Below are 17,679 nucleotides of genomic sequence, written 5' to 3'. Positions count from 1 at the left end.
AAATTTTTTTTTCATTGTGTTTAATTTTGTTCTCCAGTTTAGCTGGTGCTTATCAAAAGGCACCAACAATTAAAATAAGCTCACCAGATGAAATCTTCAATGATGAAGTCTCCAAGATGGGAAGCTTTAGATACCACTACGTCTCCGTTCTATAAAATGGAATATTATTGGGCACCTAAAGGAGGCATAACTGGGAAGAAAAGATAAAACTGGATCACAATTTATCCTGGAATTTTGTCCTTTCAATTTTTTTAAATTTTTAAATTTTTTTTATTATTTATAAAAATTTTATTTAAATCCGAGTTAGTTAACATATAGGGTAATAATGGTTTCAGGAGCGGAATTCAGTGATTCATCACAAAGAGCCTATTCCCATGACATATTCGACCTCTTTATGCCATATGCACTTCCATGGGATCTAACAAGCTAAACTGACCTCTGTTTTAATTTGCCATTCTTAGCCATGCGCACAGTTTGTATGTGTGTAATTGAGGGGAGAGTAGCTCTTAGTACCCCTAAGGGTGCTTTGGGTTCTATATGCGTCCCCTCTTAAGAGAATATTAGTTTTGGAACCTGATATAGGCTGACCCATGGATAAGGGGCTTTAACTGTGAGAATTAGGTCAAAAGAGAGACGAGTAATCAACCAGATCATTGCAAAGACTCCTCCCCTCTTTGTAACCCCTTTCTGTTTGCTTTCTCTTACTTGTGTGTGCAAACTCTTCCTTTAAGCTATTTCTGTCTTATGTAGGCGAACATACTTGCCCTCCTCTACCTTGAGAAAGAAAATGCCACTTCTCGTTCTGGGACTGTCTAGAATCAGCATTCTTTTGATTTTACTGCCCGGTTTCTCCACCGTATTTGCTCGAATCACCTCTATCTCCTTTTCATATGTTCGAACTCTAGTTTGACACCGAGATTTTCACTCCTGTTATTTTATCAAAATGGCTACAGACAAGGTTGTCAATGGCATCCTAACCCTCAGACACAGAGTAATTTTCTCACATCTCTGTGATCACGTCAGTAGTTATATGTAATTTCTTCCTAGAACTGTTTTGTTTTTTATTTTTATTTTTTCAGGGTAGATCTTCTAACAGCACACTGTTTTATATCATTGTGACCCGGCCATATATATCATTTTACTCCTTCCCCTCCCCTCCATTTCCCAATTCTCCCCACCCCCAAGTCTATGGATGTGTAATTGACCAATACGAATTGTATATATTTAAAGTGCATAATGTAGCAATTTGATATACATACACATTGTGAGGCTGTTACCACAATAATGCTAATTAACACATTTGTCACCTCACATAGTTATTGTGTGTGTGTGTGTGTGTGTGCATGTGGTGAGAACACCCAAAATGTACTCTCTTAGCAAATTCGAGTACGTAAATGAAATTCCCAGAGCTTAGTCATATCATGACTGAAAATCTGTCTCGTCTGACCAACGTGGCCCCATCCTGCCCTATCCCCAGACCCAGGCAACCACTGTTCTACTCACTCCTTCTGAGTGTGACTTTTTCAGATTCCACACATAAGTGAGGTCATGTAGTATTTATCTTTTTGTGTCCGGCTTATTACACATACTAGAATATCCTCCAGGTTTATCCATGTTGCCACAAATGGAAGGATTCCATGGGGCGCCTGGGTGGCGCAGTCGGTTAAGCGTCCGACTTCAGCCAGGTCACGATCTCGCGGTCCGTGAGTTCGAGCCCCGCGTCAGGCTCTGGGCTGATGGCTCGGAGCCTGGAGCCTGTTTCCGATTCTGTGTCTCCCTCTCTCTCTGCCCCTCCCCTGTTCATGCTCTGTCTCTCTCTGTCCCAAAAATAAATAAACGTTTGAAAAAAAAAAAAAAACAAATGGAAGGATTCCCTTCTTTTTCATGGCTGAATAATATTCCAGTGTATGTATCACGTTTTCTTTGTCTGTTCATCCATCACCAGACGCTAAGGTTGTTTCTGTATTTTGGCTGTGGCGAATATCCTCCTTCCAAATCCCAAAGTTCAGACTGGCACCCTTTTCCCTCTATTGAATCTGACTTTATCCGGAGAGTTCCAGAATTATCAAAACATCAGCAATCCTTTATTTGAAAATATTAGAGCCTGGAGCCTGTTTGCGATTCTGTGTCTCCCTCTCTCTCTCTGCCCCTCCCCCGTTCATGCTCTGTCTCTCTCTGTCTCAAAAACAAATAAACGTTAAAAAAAAAAAAGAAAATATTAAATATATTTTCTTCTGCACACAGTGGGAATGAGGGATTCTTTGATTTCTTACTTTTACTCATCACTCCACTTTGAGTTAATCATCAGGTTCTGATTTTTCCTATAGTATATTATTTGTCATTGCTGTTTTTTAAGTGTGATTTCTTACTTCTTAGTCTGTGTTTTTATGTCATAGAACAGTAAAACATCTGTTGTGACCTTTATGCTTTGCTTTATGCTGACATTTTGATTATGTCAGAATCATTACAGATTTCTATAATTCTTGAAATTCCTTCTCATTTGTTTTGCAATATAAATTACTTAATTGCTGTTCAATAAACAATTATTTATTGAGTACGTACAAAACGTCCTTCTGAGTAAAATGGTTACTCATGTATAATAATTATAACCTTGAGTTGGGATATAAAAACTAAGACATGCTCCCTTAGCATGTAAATACAGATGTCTAATGACTCATTTTGGCGCTTAGTATTGGTGTTAGCTATTACAACAATAAACCCTTCTGATGGTTTCATATTGGTTATGGTCCAGCCTTTCATGGGAACAATTTTAAGAGGCTGTTTCCAGGAATAGCATGAGGAAGAAACCACGGATTTATGAAGTTCTCTGGTTAGACAAGCTTTGTCCAGTCATCATCTCCTAACTAATTCCTCCTTTATAAATAATATTAGTTTCAAGTGGAAAGAAGCATGCTTCTCTCTTTTTTTGCCACAGATAGCAATTGCCTATGCTTTTTATATTGGTGAAAAAGAAATCCACATTACATCCAATATCTCAAAGTAGCCTACATAGCTTTCAATAGACCCTTCAATCATTCACTTCAATGCAAAATCTATTTAGTCCAGCTGTGCAAAATTACAACTCTTTAGTTACAAAATCACATACAAGAAATTTGTTTTCACCCACAGAAAAAGAAGTGTACCAGCAAATTTGGCATTGTGCAAAAATGCTCTTGTAATGCAGAATCCATAAAAATTTGCATGTATCTAGTGAATTTCCTGAATGGCAACTGAACTTACCAATAAGAATTCAAGAGGAATAATAAATTCTGGATTCTGGGTTGTTTTGGAAAAAGACCTAATTTACAGCAATAATTAACATTTCCTGTTATGCTAGGCAAGGTTGTCTGTCAGGGTCAGCAAACTGCTTCTGGAAAGGTCCAAATATGAAATATTTTTGATTTTGTGGATTACACAGTCTCAGTGGCAACTGTAGTTGCCTTTGTGGGAGGAAAGCACTCATATGTAACATATAAACACGTGGAAAGCAGCCATATTTAACATGTAAACACGTGGATATGCCCACAAACTTTACGTACAAGAATAGATAGCAGATGACTAGATTTGGCCCATGGATTATATATATTTGCTGCCCTCTGGTCTAAGTAGTTTACTTCTATAATTTTGTCTGATTTAACTGTCTTTAACACCTGCCTTAGGTGGGAACCATTTACGTATTCATAAATTGTATTTTTTTGCAACTAAATATTTGAGAAACACAAAGACACAAAAATAAAGTGAAGTTTCCTTAGGTAAGTGCTGTTTACTATCCTTAGTATGCACATGAAAAATTTGAGGCTCAGAGAGAATAGGTAATTTACTCACATTGAGTGGCTTGTAGAAGATGGGCATTCTGACTTTAGGAAGAAATGACAAGGGAACACAACGTAATATCAGATAGAGACTTGGATGTCTAAGGCCATGACTTACCACATAAGATGAGAAATGGAGTGGGAAATTCAATAGGATCAGGGAAGTTGATAAGACAGTGGATATCTAACCGATCAAGAGCAAAGCTGCAGATTCCAAGAGCCCACTAATAATATTGTAAAAATTTCCTTCCTTAATTTGATTTTTATTTATTTTTAAATCAGCTTAGATGAACCAGAACAACCAGAAACCTATTTTTCAAAGTATCCTCTTTCTTATTTTAACACGCAACTGAACACTCAGCAGAATGAAAAAGAAAGTATTCACTTCTTCCCCCCAACCAATTGGGTCATATTGGTTAGTGGACCCATTGACAGTGTGTCCACGGATAGAATGAAATAGAAAATTCTAGCATTTTCTGCTCGAAAACCACCCCGGGCAAGTCTTTCAATCCCTGCAGGACTCATAAATAAAGTGAAGGAGCTTGAGGTAAATCATCCTTGAGATCCTGTTTAGTTCAATTTTCTTCTGAGTATAAATTTTGAAGACATTGAACTCAGATTTACTTCACATTTCAAATAACTATAGAAATATTTTATTTAACAGCCTTTTTACTGCTACCTGAACAATGGTATTATTTAATACTTCAGACAATGTTGTCATTGAGCCTTAAGAAACAACATAATTATATTTACATAATATACAATTATAGTAAAATAATATTTACAGGTCTGTGTAAAATATTCAACCCAAAACAGAAGAATTGGAAAAAAATAAAAAATGCACTTAGGAATTGGGGGTGGGGGGTATCATCAAAATGTCTCTTTCTTTTCCCTCAAATACTATCTATTTAATCTCAGTCTGGGAATCTAGTTACAGTGACATTTTACACGACCTGACCTCCAGTTCAGAAATCCTACTGGTTTCTTTGTACAACCCATTGTTATCCTATCTTTTTGGTTCTTCATTTCCTATGTCTTATTTTTTTGTTTGTTTGTTTTTTGTTTTAGAACACTGCCCTAACTTACTTTGTAGATTCAAATCTTCTGTGGAAATTCTCCATTTTTACTCTTGTTTTTGTCTATTCTCTTGAGTGTATTAATCACAGAGATCTTAAAGTCCTTTTCTTGGTCTTTGATGCTGCCCATATGCTCTTACTGCACAATCTGAATGATTGCTAACTGTATGCTGTTCATTGACTATAAAAAATGGAGGCATTGAATGGTGTCACTTCCACCAATCTGCCCAATAGATTGGGAAGCCCATCACTTTAATCCAACCAGAGGCTGAGTTTAGCAAGGCTGGTTGCCACACTTAGGACTCCACCTCCCTCGGGTTCATCATTATTCCTAAGACATGGCCTTTGGGGTTTGGTTTTGTTTTGTTTTTAAGTAGGCTTCACGCCTGAACTCATGACCTTGAGATCCAGACCTGAACTGAGATGAACTGACTGAGCTACTCAGGCGCCCCATGGGGTTTTTCCGCTCAGAGGTTGGGGAAGGTTTCTTTATACCTCTAGAACTAAGAAGTGGTAAGAATTTTTACTATTCTCTTCAGAATGTTTTGGTTTAGTTAATTAGCCTTCTGCCTCAGGCAGGTTCAGAATGTGAGAAATGTCCTGGGGGGAAGACCACCTCTGTTTTAGGTCTCAATTAGTGTCTTATGTTACCATTCCAGCCTTACACAACCACTAACAGTTCTGCTGACTTCTCTTTCCCCACACAGAATCTGCCTGGGCCTCGTCAGTTTTCTCATCTGTTACCAGTTCTGAATGTCACGGAGCTTGGAGACGGCCACAGGTCCTCATTGACCTCTGGGAAGTTTTATTCTCTCTGGAATTTTAGTCCCTGTCCTCCTCATTGTTTCTCTTATCTTCTGATTCTTCTAGAAATACGGTTTTTGTCATTTGCCCAGCTGTCCTTATTTTATTCACCAGGAGTGCTGACAATTGTAGAAACAAACAGAAGTCAAGTTTTTTGTTTGTTTATTTGTTTTGTTTTGTTTTGTTTGGATTTCTTAGTTTGATGAAGGTATCTACAAAAACCTATGAACATATGTCATGCTTAACGCCATGTTTTTAGAAATTCACCTCCTGAGATCAAAAGCTAGACAAGGATGTTCTTTTTCACCACATCTGTTCAATATTATTTTGGAGGACTTTGAAAGCACAGTAGATCAATGTATGAATGCATACATATATATGTTAAACATATAAGATCTGGAGAGCAGAAATAGGTCCTCATTTGCAGGAGACAGAAAATTCAAAGTGATCTGCAAGGAGATCATTCAGATTAACACACGAATTTAAACTTCAAATTCAACATAAACAAACTGTATTCCCGTATAGTACTAATAGAAAATGAAATGTCAAGGGGCACCGGGGTGGCTCAGTTGATTAAGAGTCCAACTTTGGCTCAGGTCATGATCTCACAGTTTATGAGTTTGAGCCCCGCATTGGGATCTCTGCTGTCAGTGCAGAACCTGCTTGTGATTCTCCCTCTCTCTGCCTTTCCCACTCATGCTCTCCTTCTCTCTCTCTCAAAGATAAACATTAAAAAAATAAAAAAAGAGAATGAAATGTCAAAAAAGCAACAACATGTATAATAGGTTAAAAATCATCAAAGAATTTGGAAATCTCTTAAGAGAGATGTGAAAGAGCTCTATACAGCCAACTATAAACCTCAGAGAAATTAAAAAGACACAAGTAAATAGAGGGATGAATTATTCTAATATTGGGAAATTAAATATTTTATAAGATGTACTTTACCTCACCGTGATCTGTAGATTTAATGCAATCCCAGTAAAAATTCTGGCAGGGTTTTGTTTGCATATCTGTATAGAAACTGACAAGCTGATTCTAAAACTTACAAAGAAATTCAATGGGCCAAGAACTTTGAAGAACAGAGTTGAATAACTCATTCCACAAGATACCAAGACATATCAAGAGTTAACACAGTGGAGTATTAGTGCAAGGAAAAGGAAACGTAGACCAATGGAACAGAATAGGGGGTCCAAAAACAAACCACAAACGGTCAGCTGATATGCAGCAAGGTGCCCTACGAAGTAAGGAAGGAGAAATGATCTTTCCAATAAATTGTGCTGGATTAATTTATGCTCTATATTCACATAGAGCAAGGAACACTGATCTCTCCCCACCTCATGGTTCAAAAGAAGCTTCAAAGACACTTCTAGAAGATAACATTGATTATCCTTATAATCTTGGGGTTGTGCAAATATTTCATAAATAGGACAGGAAAAGCACTAACCATAATGGAAGAGATTGTGAAATTAAACTCTTTTGAAATTAAGTACTCCTGTTAATAAAATATATATAGTATTAAAAGTAAAATGTAAGCCCTAGATTGAGGCAATACATATCAAAATATATAAATAATATAGAGATGCTTAATATATTACTAATATAGAAATGCTTCCTACAAATCATTTCAAAAATAACAACTCAACCTTTTTAGATAGAGCTAAAGTATTGACAAAGCACTTCACAGAAAAGGAACAGGACACATTAAAAAATGCCAATGAGGGGCGCCTGGGTGGCGCAGTCGGTTAAGCGGCCGACTTCAGCCAGGTCACGATCTCGCGGTCCGTGAGTTCGAGCCCCGCGTCGGGCTCTGGGCTGATGGCTCAGAGCCTGGAGCCTGTTTCCGATTCTGTGTCTCCCTCTCTCTCTGCCCCTCCCCCGTTCATGCTCTGTCTCTCTCTGTCCCAAAAATAAATAAACGTAAAAAAAAAAAAAAAAAAAAAAATGCCAATGAGTATGTGAATGCTCGCAGTATTCATTATAAGAAGAACAATCCAAAAAATAGAAAATAAATAACAACTCGACCATCATTGCTAAACTAAAAGGAAAATTGGCAATACACAATGTTGCCAAGACTGAAGGACAATTGTCATTTTTGTGTACCGCTGGTAGGATTGTAAACTGGTACGGCCACGTGGGGAAATTATTTGATAGTAGTTAATTAATTTGAACATTACCCTACTCGAAAGATCCCATAATTCCATATATATATAATATATATATTATATATATTATATATAATAAATTACATATATTATATATAATATATTATATATGTGTGTGTATATATATAATATAGATACAGACACATATAGATACACAGATACATACATACCACATGTATGTGCACCAACAAGATGCCTAAGAATTCTTGAAATAATTGTAGCAACATTGTTTATAATAACCCCAAACTAGAAACACACAAATGTTCATCTGGTATAAAAGGGATACATTGCAATATATTCGTACAATAGAGTGCTGTACAGAGATGGAGAATCATGGGCTAACTCTGTACACAGCCACAGGAACTAATCTCAGGGACATAATGCTAAGCTAAAGAAACCAGACACAAAAATGTATATGCTGTGTGATTCCATTTATAAAAAAAAATTCAGAAACAGAACAAACCAATATCCGATGACAAAAGACAAAACAAAGATTACTTTCTCTTGGTCAGGGAGGGGCTTGAGGGAGTACTCTGGGGTATTGGTAATGATAATGATAATGATATTTTGATTTTGGTGTTTACACAGTGTGTTTACATTGTACAATTCATCAAGCTGTAAGTTAAAATCTGTGCATTTTATTTATGCATATTATAATTCAATAATAGCAGCTTACTACAAAATGAGCCAGAAAAAGGGAGTTTTACCTATATATATCACAGACTCGATGTGTAATGCAGAATTCATGGGCTCAGCCCTCATTTTGACATTAACAGAAGTGACTCAGATTCACCTGACTAAAATCAACTCAAGAATAAATGCATATAAAAGGAATCACATGAATGATTATAAAAATGTTACTTAACATCAAGCAACTACATGAACTTTCTTTGTGCCCTTTTCCCATAAATGCCACCTGAAGATGTCAAATAAAAGCCTGTTTATTTTTGAACACATGAAATTAATAGTCGTTTAATGAATGGAAAGAGTTAAGAGGATTTGGCAAAGTCTTAAAAGGACTGAGTAATTTTCTTAAACACATGAATGTATTTGTGTGTGTGTGTGTGTGTGTGTGTGTGTGTGTGTGAGAGAGAGAGAGAGAGAGAGAGAGAGAGAAAGAGACATCGCTCAACAGATTTTTCTTGGAAACAAATATTAATCAAAGACATGTACAAGTATATGAATATGTAGTTTGAATTATCTGCAATACAAATCTTTTTATTGCGCACAAGAAGACTAAGTATTCTTAAATTAATGCAGTACATGACATTAGCAGGACTCTTTGTATTATTTTTTCCCCCACAAAATCAAACAGCTGTGCAATTTTGCCATTATTCCATATTCACTGGGAGTCTAAATAATGAAAGTTCCCTCATTCCAAAATGCCACTTAGTGATTTAAGTTCCCTATTATAATAAAATGTTTTTTTTCTCAGTCAAGACAAATATCAAATTTGATTTTACCATACTTCTTAACATCTGACTTAAAAAAAATAACTGGTTTTAAAATGATGAATAGAACATTCTAGGAGATCAAGTTCTCTGGAACTGCCAATTTCAAAATTTCATCTTAATTAGAAAACAATGAACTCTCATTCTCTTTTCTCTTTTTGCCTAATTAAAAGCCAAGTAATGGATTTTAAATGAGCTTAATTAGTTGCAAACCTTTTACTGTTCTTACAAAGTCCTTTTCCCAATTTAGCTAACAAATACCTATTTAATGGTTTTCCATGTGTCTGTAGGTACAAAGGACATTTCTCATCTTTTGGAATGACGTCCACCCTTGTAGAATTTCAAATACCATTTTATGGGTTCCATGGAAACCCAGTGAGACTCAAAAGGCAAATATATCTTTTAAGGTGAACTATTTCTTGCTCTTCATAATATACCCAACAGCTTGTCCTGCAGATGTGCTATGTGAATTCTGTTCCATCAGAAACTCATGAAAATTCAGGAAGAGGCATGAAAAGGAGGATTTTACAGCTTGCTGTTGTAATAATATTAGTTCACATTTATATATCCCTTATGCTGCATTTAGACCTTTCTAAACAGTCTACATATATTTTATTTATTTATTTATTTATTTATTTATTTATTTATCTATTTATCTATTTATTTTGAAAGAGAGAGAGAGCATGCACATGGGAGAGGGGCAGAGAGAGCAGGAGAGAGAGAATCTCAAACAGGCTCTCTGCTGTTAGGGCAGAGCCCAATGCAGGGCTCGATCTCAGAACCCGTGAGATCATGATCTGCACCCAAATCCAGAGTTGGACACTTAACCGACTGAGCCATCCAGGCTCCCCAAACATTCTACATCTAACACATTAATTTCTCACAATAACTGAACGAGAAAGGAATATTTTATAGGTGAAGGAAGTGGGGGTCATACCTAAGTACTTTGTCCAAGATGAGAGAGGTAGGAATCTGCAAATTTGGGGATTTGAAATTATGATGGACTTCAGATATCACCCTGTATAATGACATGGGAAGAAAAGGAGAAAGGAATGCCATGCAAATGAAAATCAAAAAAATAAATAAATAAAAAAAGCAGGAGCAGCTCTTTTGTATCAGACAAAACAGACTTTATGCCAAAGACTATACATATCTTAAAGCCTTATACATACACACACCCACATGTACATATACATACACACACACACACACATGTATGTGCAGATACGTGTATATATATATATAATTTTCCTTGTACTAATTATATTCCTTCTCTCGAAAATTTCCCCCACCACAATTGTTGTGTTTATGCTATTTGCATCCTGCAAATATTCAGTGGATTTGAATTGCACTTTAACCTTTCCAGGTAGCCGAGCCTCCCTCCCTCTCTTATATGCACTTTCTGTGAAAGGGACTCAAAGTGACCTCAGACACTGGAGTTCCCCTTAGTTTTTAGTTAATGCACAGGAACACACAGACAACGCCATGGGTGGGGACCTAGGGAGAATAATCGCTTGTTAGTGGGAACTTTCTATTTCTCCAGGTTCACCTGCTACCCCATTTCTCTTAGCCAAGCTTCTGTAATCACAGACCATAACCATGTGCAGAAATCAGATCACTACCACCTACCACCTGGCCTGGAAGAGCTAAGTGCGGTTGGGGGAGGGAGCCACGTGGCCAGAGGCCAAGGGGAATTCTTAGTGGTACCGTGTCATTCGACCCCGGACCTCCTGTGGCTGCTGCCATGCCTCACCATCCTTGCCCTCTACAGTTCATCCTGTTCTGGGGCTTTCTTTCCTTCCCCAAATTTCTTCCCCCTAGAGAATTTTACCGTTCCGAACATTTCTCACAAATCTCTCCTTCCTTCTTTCAAAATGTGTAGCACATACTTTGTCTGCCGTTTGAAACCAAAACAGCACCCCTTTCTATATTCAACATATGTTATGCAAATAGAACTCTGTGTAAATGAATCACATCGTCTCCCTCAGCTACCTTCCTTTTATATCTCCGAACATCTGACTTGACACTTAGATTCCCAACTCCTTTCCACCCTTCGCTCTTAGAGATCGACTTGTGTTTTCTGCTACTAGTAGTAACTTCTAGAACATACATGGTAGTCGCCTGGTGACTAACCCTGAAAACAGGCTCTTATAGTCAAGGATCATGCGGAGATATACCTTGGCTTCACTTAATCTTAAATATATTTTCTTGCATTCTTCCTCGTTTGTATATGTACATCTTACTCTAACAAATAAATTATACAGTTTTGGAGGAATGGAAGAAATAGTACCTTCTAAGTTTTTTGTTTTTCTTTTCCTAATTTTTTCTATGCCTACCATGCCTTGGACATAGAGTCCCTCGGTAAATCTTACCTGTTTACCTTAGTAGCTGTCTTTGTCTTGTGAGCCAACAGTATCACACTGCCTTAAAAATGACATCCTCCCAACACATTTTGTTACTAAGTTTCAGCAAGGGAAAAATTACATAAAACACGTGTAAAATGATTAGAGTAGGCTCTTGTTTCAATGCCAGTGCCAGGTGGATGAATTTTATTTTAAATAATACTTTAGATATTTGTTATCAAAACCTAATACTGTTTTGGGAAAGTTTGGACTCTACCTGTTCCTCTCTGCCTTGTGTTTAATCTAATGCCAGGGGGAAAAAAAAGCAAATAAAATGTTGTGGAAATTATTTTGCTTTTACTACAATGAGCAAATGGACATCGAAGACATTTGAAAAATAAGTATTTTACTATTAGTATATATTCCAATATCAAGAATTTAGAATATAAATTTATCAGCTGCTTCTATGATTTAGGCATTGTTTCGTTCTTCTTCTTATATTATACCTACATATATATATATGTGTGTGTATATAGTTACCTCTTTTTGACCCCTATAATTGGAGAGTAGAAGATTTAGAGTCTTTAAGAAGACTTTTTTTGCTTGAAAAATCACAGACCTGTGTAATCCTGAAAATTTGCCAGAAGTTAGAAAGGTGTCTGGTAGAGGTAATTTAAGATGTAAAATGTTAGGGGACTGGATTTTTTTTTTTAAATGAAGTCTGGGAGTCTTACTTGGCTTTCTCATAGCCCTTGACTTTCGAAAAACAATAGAAATACCTTACTGACATTACATGTTGTTTCACATTTATTTCTTGGATAAAATGTATATAAAATAGTATGCTTGGGAAAAAAAATGTATGCTCGAGCTTATTGTTCTAAGAAGCACATTTAGCCTTACAAGCCTTATAAAAAGAAGTTTGTTCACTGGATTTAGTGTAGCACAGAGCTGTATTTGAAGGTAGACATCAGAAAGAAACATAGCTCAGAGAAAAGCCTGGCTGTTATCACAAAATTCGCCTTTCTTTGGCTAATCCATCATCCCAAAATACAGACAATAATAAACAGGAAGACTTGATAGCCATACCCAAGTTCAAGTTTCTATTACCTGATTGAAATGGAATGGGACATACACTACCTCCAGATTATAAAGCAAGAAAAAATTATTATTATACTTATAATGATGATGATCTGGATTTTTCAAGCAGCAACTGGATGAACAGGAGGCATTAGAAAATAGCTTTTCAGTTTTTTTTAATTTAAATTGATCTTAGCATGAGACAAGATACTTTATTGCTATATTGCTATTTACTTTAAATAACTATATTCAGATTCAGAGAGCATAAGAAGAGTGCCTTGTGTTGAATGTTTTACCAAAAGCAAAAGATTATCCAAACAAGAGATGACTTAATTCTGCCATTAAATATATGATGTTATAGGACAAAATAAATCCATGAATAATGGAAAGAAATACAGCAAAAGCAGTAAGAAAGAGTAAATTCAATAAAACTTCAGGGATCCTGATATTCAAGGCATTTGTTAATTTATATATGTTCATTTACGTATTTCCTAAATGCTTTCTGAAATTATTTCAACAATATTGGATATAAAGGTGTGTCTGATTTGCTGTGTAACCAAGTGTGGCCAACTTTAGTGGCTTGAAACGACAGTTACTGCTTATTTCACAGTTTTTGTTGGTCAAGAATCTAGCTATGGCTTAACTGGGTGTCTCTAGCACAGAATCTCTCTTAAAGTTGCAATCAGGGTGTATCTAGGGTTGCAGATCATCTGAAAGTCTGATTAGAGAAGGACCCAATTCCAAGCTCAACCACATGGGCTGCCCACAACATTTCAGCTGGCTTTCCCAAAGAGAACAATTAAAGAGAGAACAAAAGAGGGTAAATGCAGAAGGAAGTCACAGTCATTTTATAACCTAATCTTGGAAGTGATGTCTCATCACTCCTGCTGTATTCCTTATGTATTCCACTAACCCACAGTATTCTATATGTATTCCATTAACCTGATGTGAGTTTCTGGGTCCAGGGAGGTGAGGTGATTACACAGGACGGGGACACAAGGAGGCAGGGACCGTTGGAAGAAAACATACAATGATAGGCAGAGACCAGTTAAATGTCACAACGTCTAATATAAATGAAAATCCAAAAATTACCATGCATACATAGAAATAAAAATGATTTAACACCAGAAATTGCATTAGAAACAGTGGATGAATGTTTTTCATGCAATTAGGACAAAAAGATCTACTTATAATAACCACAGACATATATACATGCTATCCACACACACATAATATACACAAGTACATAAAAATCCAGAGGAACTAATGATTTACATGTGAGAAAACAAAAATGTTTATATGATCAAAAATGAGCATTTTTAACCATTTATATAGCTCAAAATGACATTTTAGGATCATTTTGAAATAAGCATGGAAATAAAAGACAAAAAGTATGTCCCGTATTTCAGATATATATTTGAAAACCAGAAATTACACTTAGAAAAAAAAAAGAAATTTATATTTAAGAGCAGTATTTGTCACTTTGAGAAACTTTCTAAGTTTTAATGTGTTTGAGAGCTCAACACCTTGAGTTGTTAAAATGTATATTACATAATATTACTAAAATCATCTGAAATTAAATAATTGGTATGTGAAAGCTAAGAAATATTTCAGTCCTTAAAATTAATGTTATTTGTTATACAGAGAGAAAGCCTGAATGTGAAATTCTTCCAAAACCTGTTATTTGATTAGTTTTTCCTAGAATGGAAAACAAAAGTGTTTTGTGAGCACCTGTTAAATCGTTCTATGCACTTAGCACAATTATCTCAAGACACACACTTTCATGATTGCTGGATTCGGAATGAGACTTGGCTTTGGAGATTAACATCAGTGTATCTACCCATCAATGGTTCCTTGTGCTCATCACCATACAGTAGGCAACAAATTCATTCCTCAGACCAGTGTTTATTTGGAGTGTCGTCATGGCAATCTAAATTCTCACCATAAGCAGCTGAAACAGAGAGAGAGAGAGAGAAAGAGAGAGAGAGAGAGATTAGAGAGACAGAAACAAGGAAGAGAATAGAAGGAAAGAGAGAGGACATTTAAATTTGATAAAGCTTATTGACTCTTCTCTTTTCCTTGAATTTTGGTAATATTGTTTCATTGAAATCCCCAGTGACATTCATGGCCAACTTATTCTCTGGTCAAATTTTAAATTGAATACACATTTATGAAAACAAATGGAAAGCTTTCATTTGAAAGCTCCTTCTGCGTAACTATTCTGTATGACACCCAAGTATTAACCTGGGTGGGCACTTATAATGGCACCCACAGTTAATATTATATATGTTGGTATCTTTGCCCTTGGTCTTCCAGACTTCACCTCCTTTATGAGAGACAACAGAAGGAAGAGGAACTATCACCAGCATAGAGACACGTTAAAGAATTTACCAACTATAACCCTGGATTCAAGGTCTGTGTATTGCCTCTAACTTCATCTCAGATTGTTTTTTCCCTCTATTCTTTCCCCAAATAGACATCGATGTGCAAGCGCACATTTGGTTGTTGTTGGTGAGATATTGATAGTATTAGATGGAAAGTAGAATAAAGTTTTGAGATCCAAAAAAGTTTCTACAAATTGTCGGGTGTCTCTAAGTAGAGTTTCTGATGGTTCTTTACATATACTGGCTGGCAAGCGTCCTATGGGTTCTCATCTAGAATTCAAGATGATGGTTAATGGTGTCACTATGACACGTTTGTCCATCTGTCCCTCTTTGGACCCATGAAGGTTTTGCCGGTGAACTGTGTATGCAAAGGGAGCAGAAACACAACAATGTGTTATCTTTTACTGTGTGGATTGATGGACTGGTTGATGGTGTCTTCATTTTTCAATAAGCAGTTAAGCTCTCTGGGAATTCAAAGTTAAGTAAGAATGACACTTTACTGGAAAATCTTAGTCTCATAGGAAAGAAAACATATCGACCAATATTTAGTAAATGGTCATTCCACACATCAGGAAAAAACATATACCAGAATTAGTGAATATAAATAAGGAAAACACACAGGCTGAAATGAAAGTATGTGTGGGCTAATGGGAGTGATGGAGAGGGGGCTGTGGAGTGGATTCCCTGATGAGGGAAGAAGAATGCTCAGAATAGAAAATCTTCTGAACTTTTCTACAGAGGGTGCAGTGTTTGCTTGGTTGCTAGGTTGTGGAAGATTTTCAACAGAGGACATAGCATATGCAGGGATTGAAGGTTCATGATGTGTTTGGAAAAGTTCAGACAGCCTTGTGCATCTTTCATCAACAGGACATAATAGAGACTGGCTGGATATGAGGTTGAAGGGACAGTCAGGAACTGAATGATGAAGAGACTTCATTACCGAACTTGTGTGGGCTTTATCTGAACATGGGCAGCTAAAGAAGGATTCAGACTAATGGCATTTGCAGCTTTGAATTAAGAACCATCACTCAGAGGAAACCATGGATGAACATCATCCCAGAAATATCCTCTTTCTCCTCACCACTCCTGAAGGAAAAAGAATACAGTGCACAATTATGGTGGCTGTGAAGCCATCTATGAACAGACTTACCAAGGCCACCCATGTGTATAGAGTAAGCAGAAGAATCAGGTTTCTCTGACCCCAATGTCTGTGCCCCTTTTCACTAGCCCGTGGTGCCTCCCCAGTGTGATCTTTTCATCCTGGGAATCCTCATACAAACTTGAACTCTTATGTTTATTTTATAGTACTTCAAGCTATTTGAAAATTATCTTATTCTTAAGCGGCACGTTTTTGGGAAAGGGGCTATATGTCACTCACCTTTTTAAATTCTTAGCTGTGTTCAGCACATTCCCTTATATTAATAGGTGCTTGACCTATACCTATTAAATATACACATAAACAAACAAATTAAAAATAATATAAATGCTATTAACGTTAGTAGAACAACTCAGCCATCTATCACTTATATTAGCAAAAGTCTTAATGGGTAGAAAGGGATAGGTTTAAAAACTTTGTATTGGTTAAAGGATCACTAACAAAGCCTTACTTGCTTCCATGGGGAAGGGGGCACTGATTTGTCACATGCCACGGGCACTTCAGTGCTCAAAGTATCAGGATGTTAAAGAATAAATCCTCTATTTAAATACATTTAAGTCCTTATCAGTTGTTTAAATTCCAGATAACGGAACAATTTCTTTTGGTCAAATTTATCATTGAGGTAATTATTGTCAGGTGTCTTGAGGAGATAATGTGAATTAGCATCACAGCTAATTAGTCAACTTTCAGAAAGATACACTTAGTTGTCACTTCACGTCTCCTTTAGTGCAAGAAAATGCAACAATATTTATAAAACTTCTTATACATGCCTAACAATAAACCATACTGATCTTCAACTTCTTTTTTAAATACGATGTTTATTTTTGATGACAAGGATTCACAAGAGATTCATTTATTTAGTTTTTCCTTCAGCACTATTTATTGGGTGCTTATTCTATGCTAGGTTCTATGCTAAGTGAACAGAAATATATGTATCCTTTGCCTTAATGGAGCATATAGTATGGAAGAAGTGAGTGGGTGAGGCTTGGATAAGATGGTAAGGGAATTAGAACCGATCAGCACCGATAAGCACCGATCAGCAGGCGACATGGCCTCCAATCAACGCTTCCTTGGATGTTTAGCAAGAAAGTGATGGAAAAAAATCAGCGAGCTCCCCTCTATCTCAGCAAGGACATTTGGAAACAAATTTTGAAAATGAAAAGCGTGTCATGAACACCAACCGTTGAAGAAGGTTGTGTATAACAGGTTCCAAGACCCAGTGAAATGAATTGCGGTCTCTAATAGATGGGAAAGAAGAATGGCAACACACCAGGAGCCCATAAGAAAAAGCACCCAACCAAACAAATCTTGCAAAATGAGGGGCCAAAGAAAGAAATAGAAGAATCTGATACTTCTTACAATAGATTTCTAAATTCCAGGCACAGTACAGAGGAGACAAAACACTGACATGTTGC

Source organism: Puma concolor, chromosome E1 (assembly GCF_028749965.1).
Source record: "Puma concolor isolate L17-30 chromosome E1, mPumCon1.1.hap2, whole genome shotgun sequence".
NCBI classification, from domain to species: domain Eukaryota; kingdom Metazoa; phylum Chordata; class Mammalia; order Carnivora; family Felidae; genus Puma; species Puma concolor.
This window is presented reverse-complemented; position numbering follows the sequence as displayed.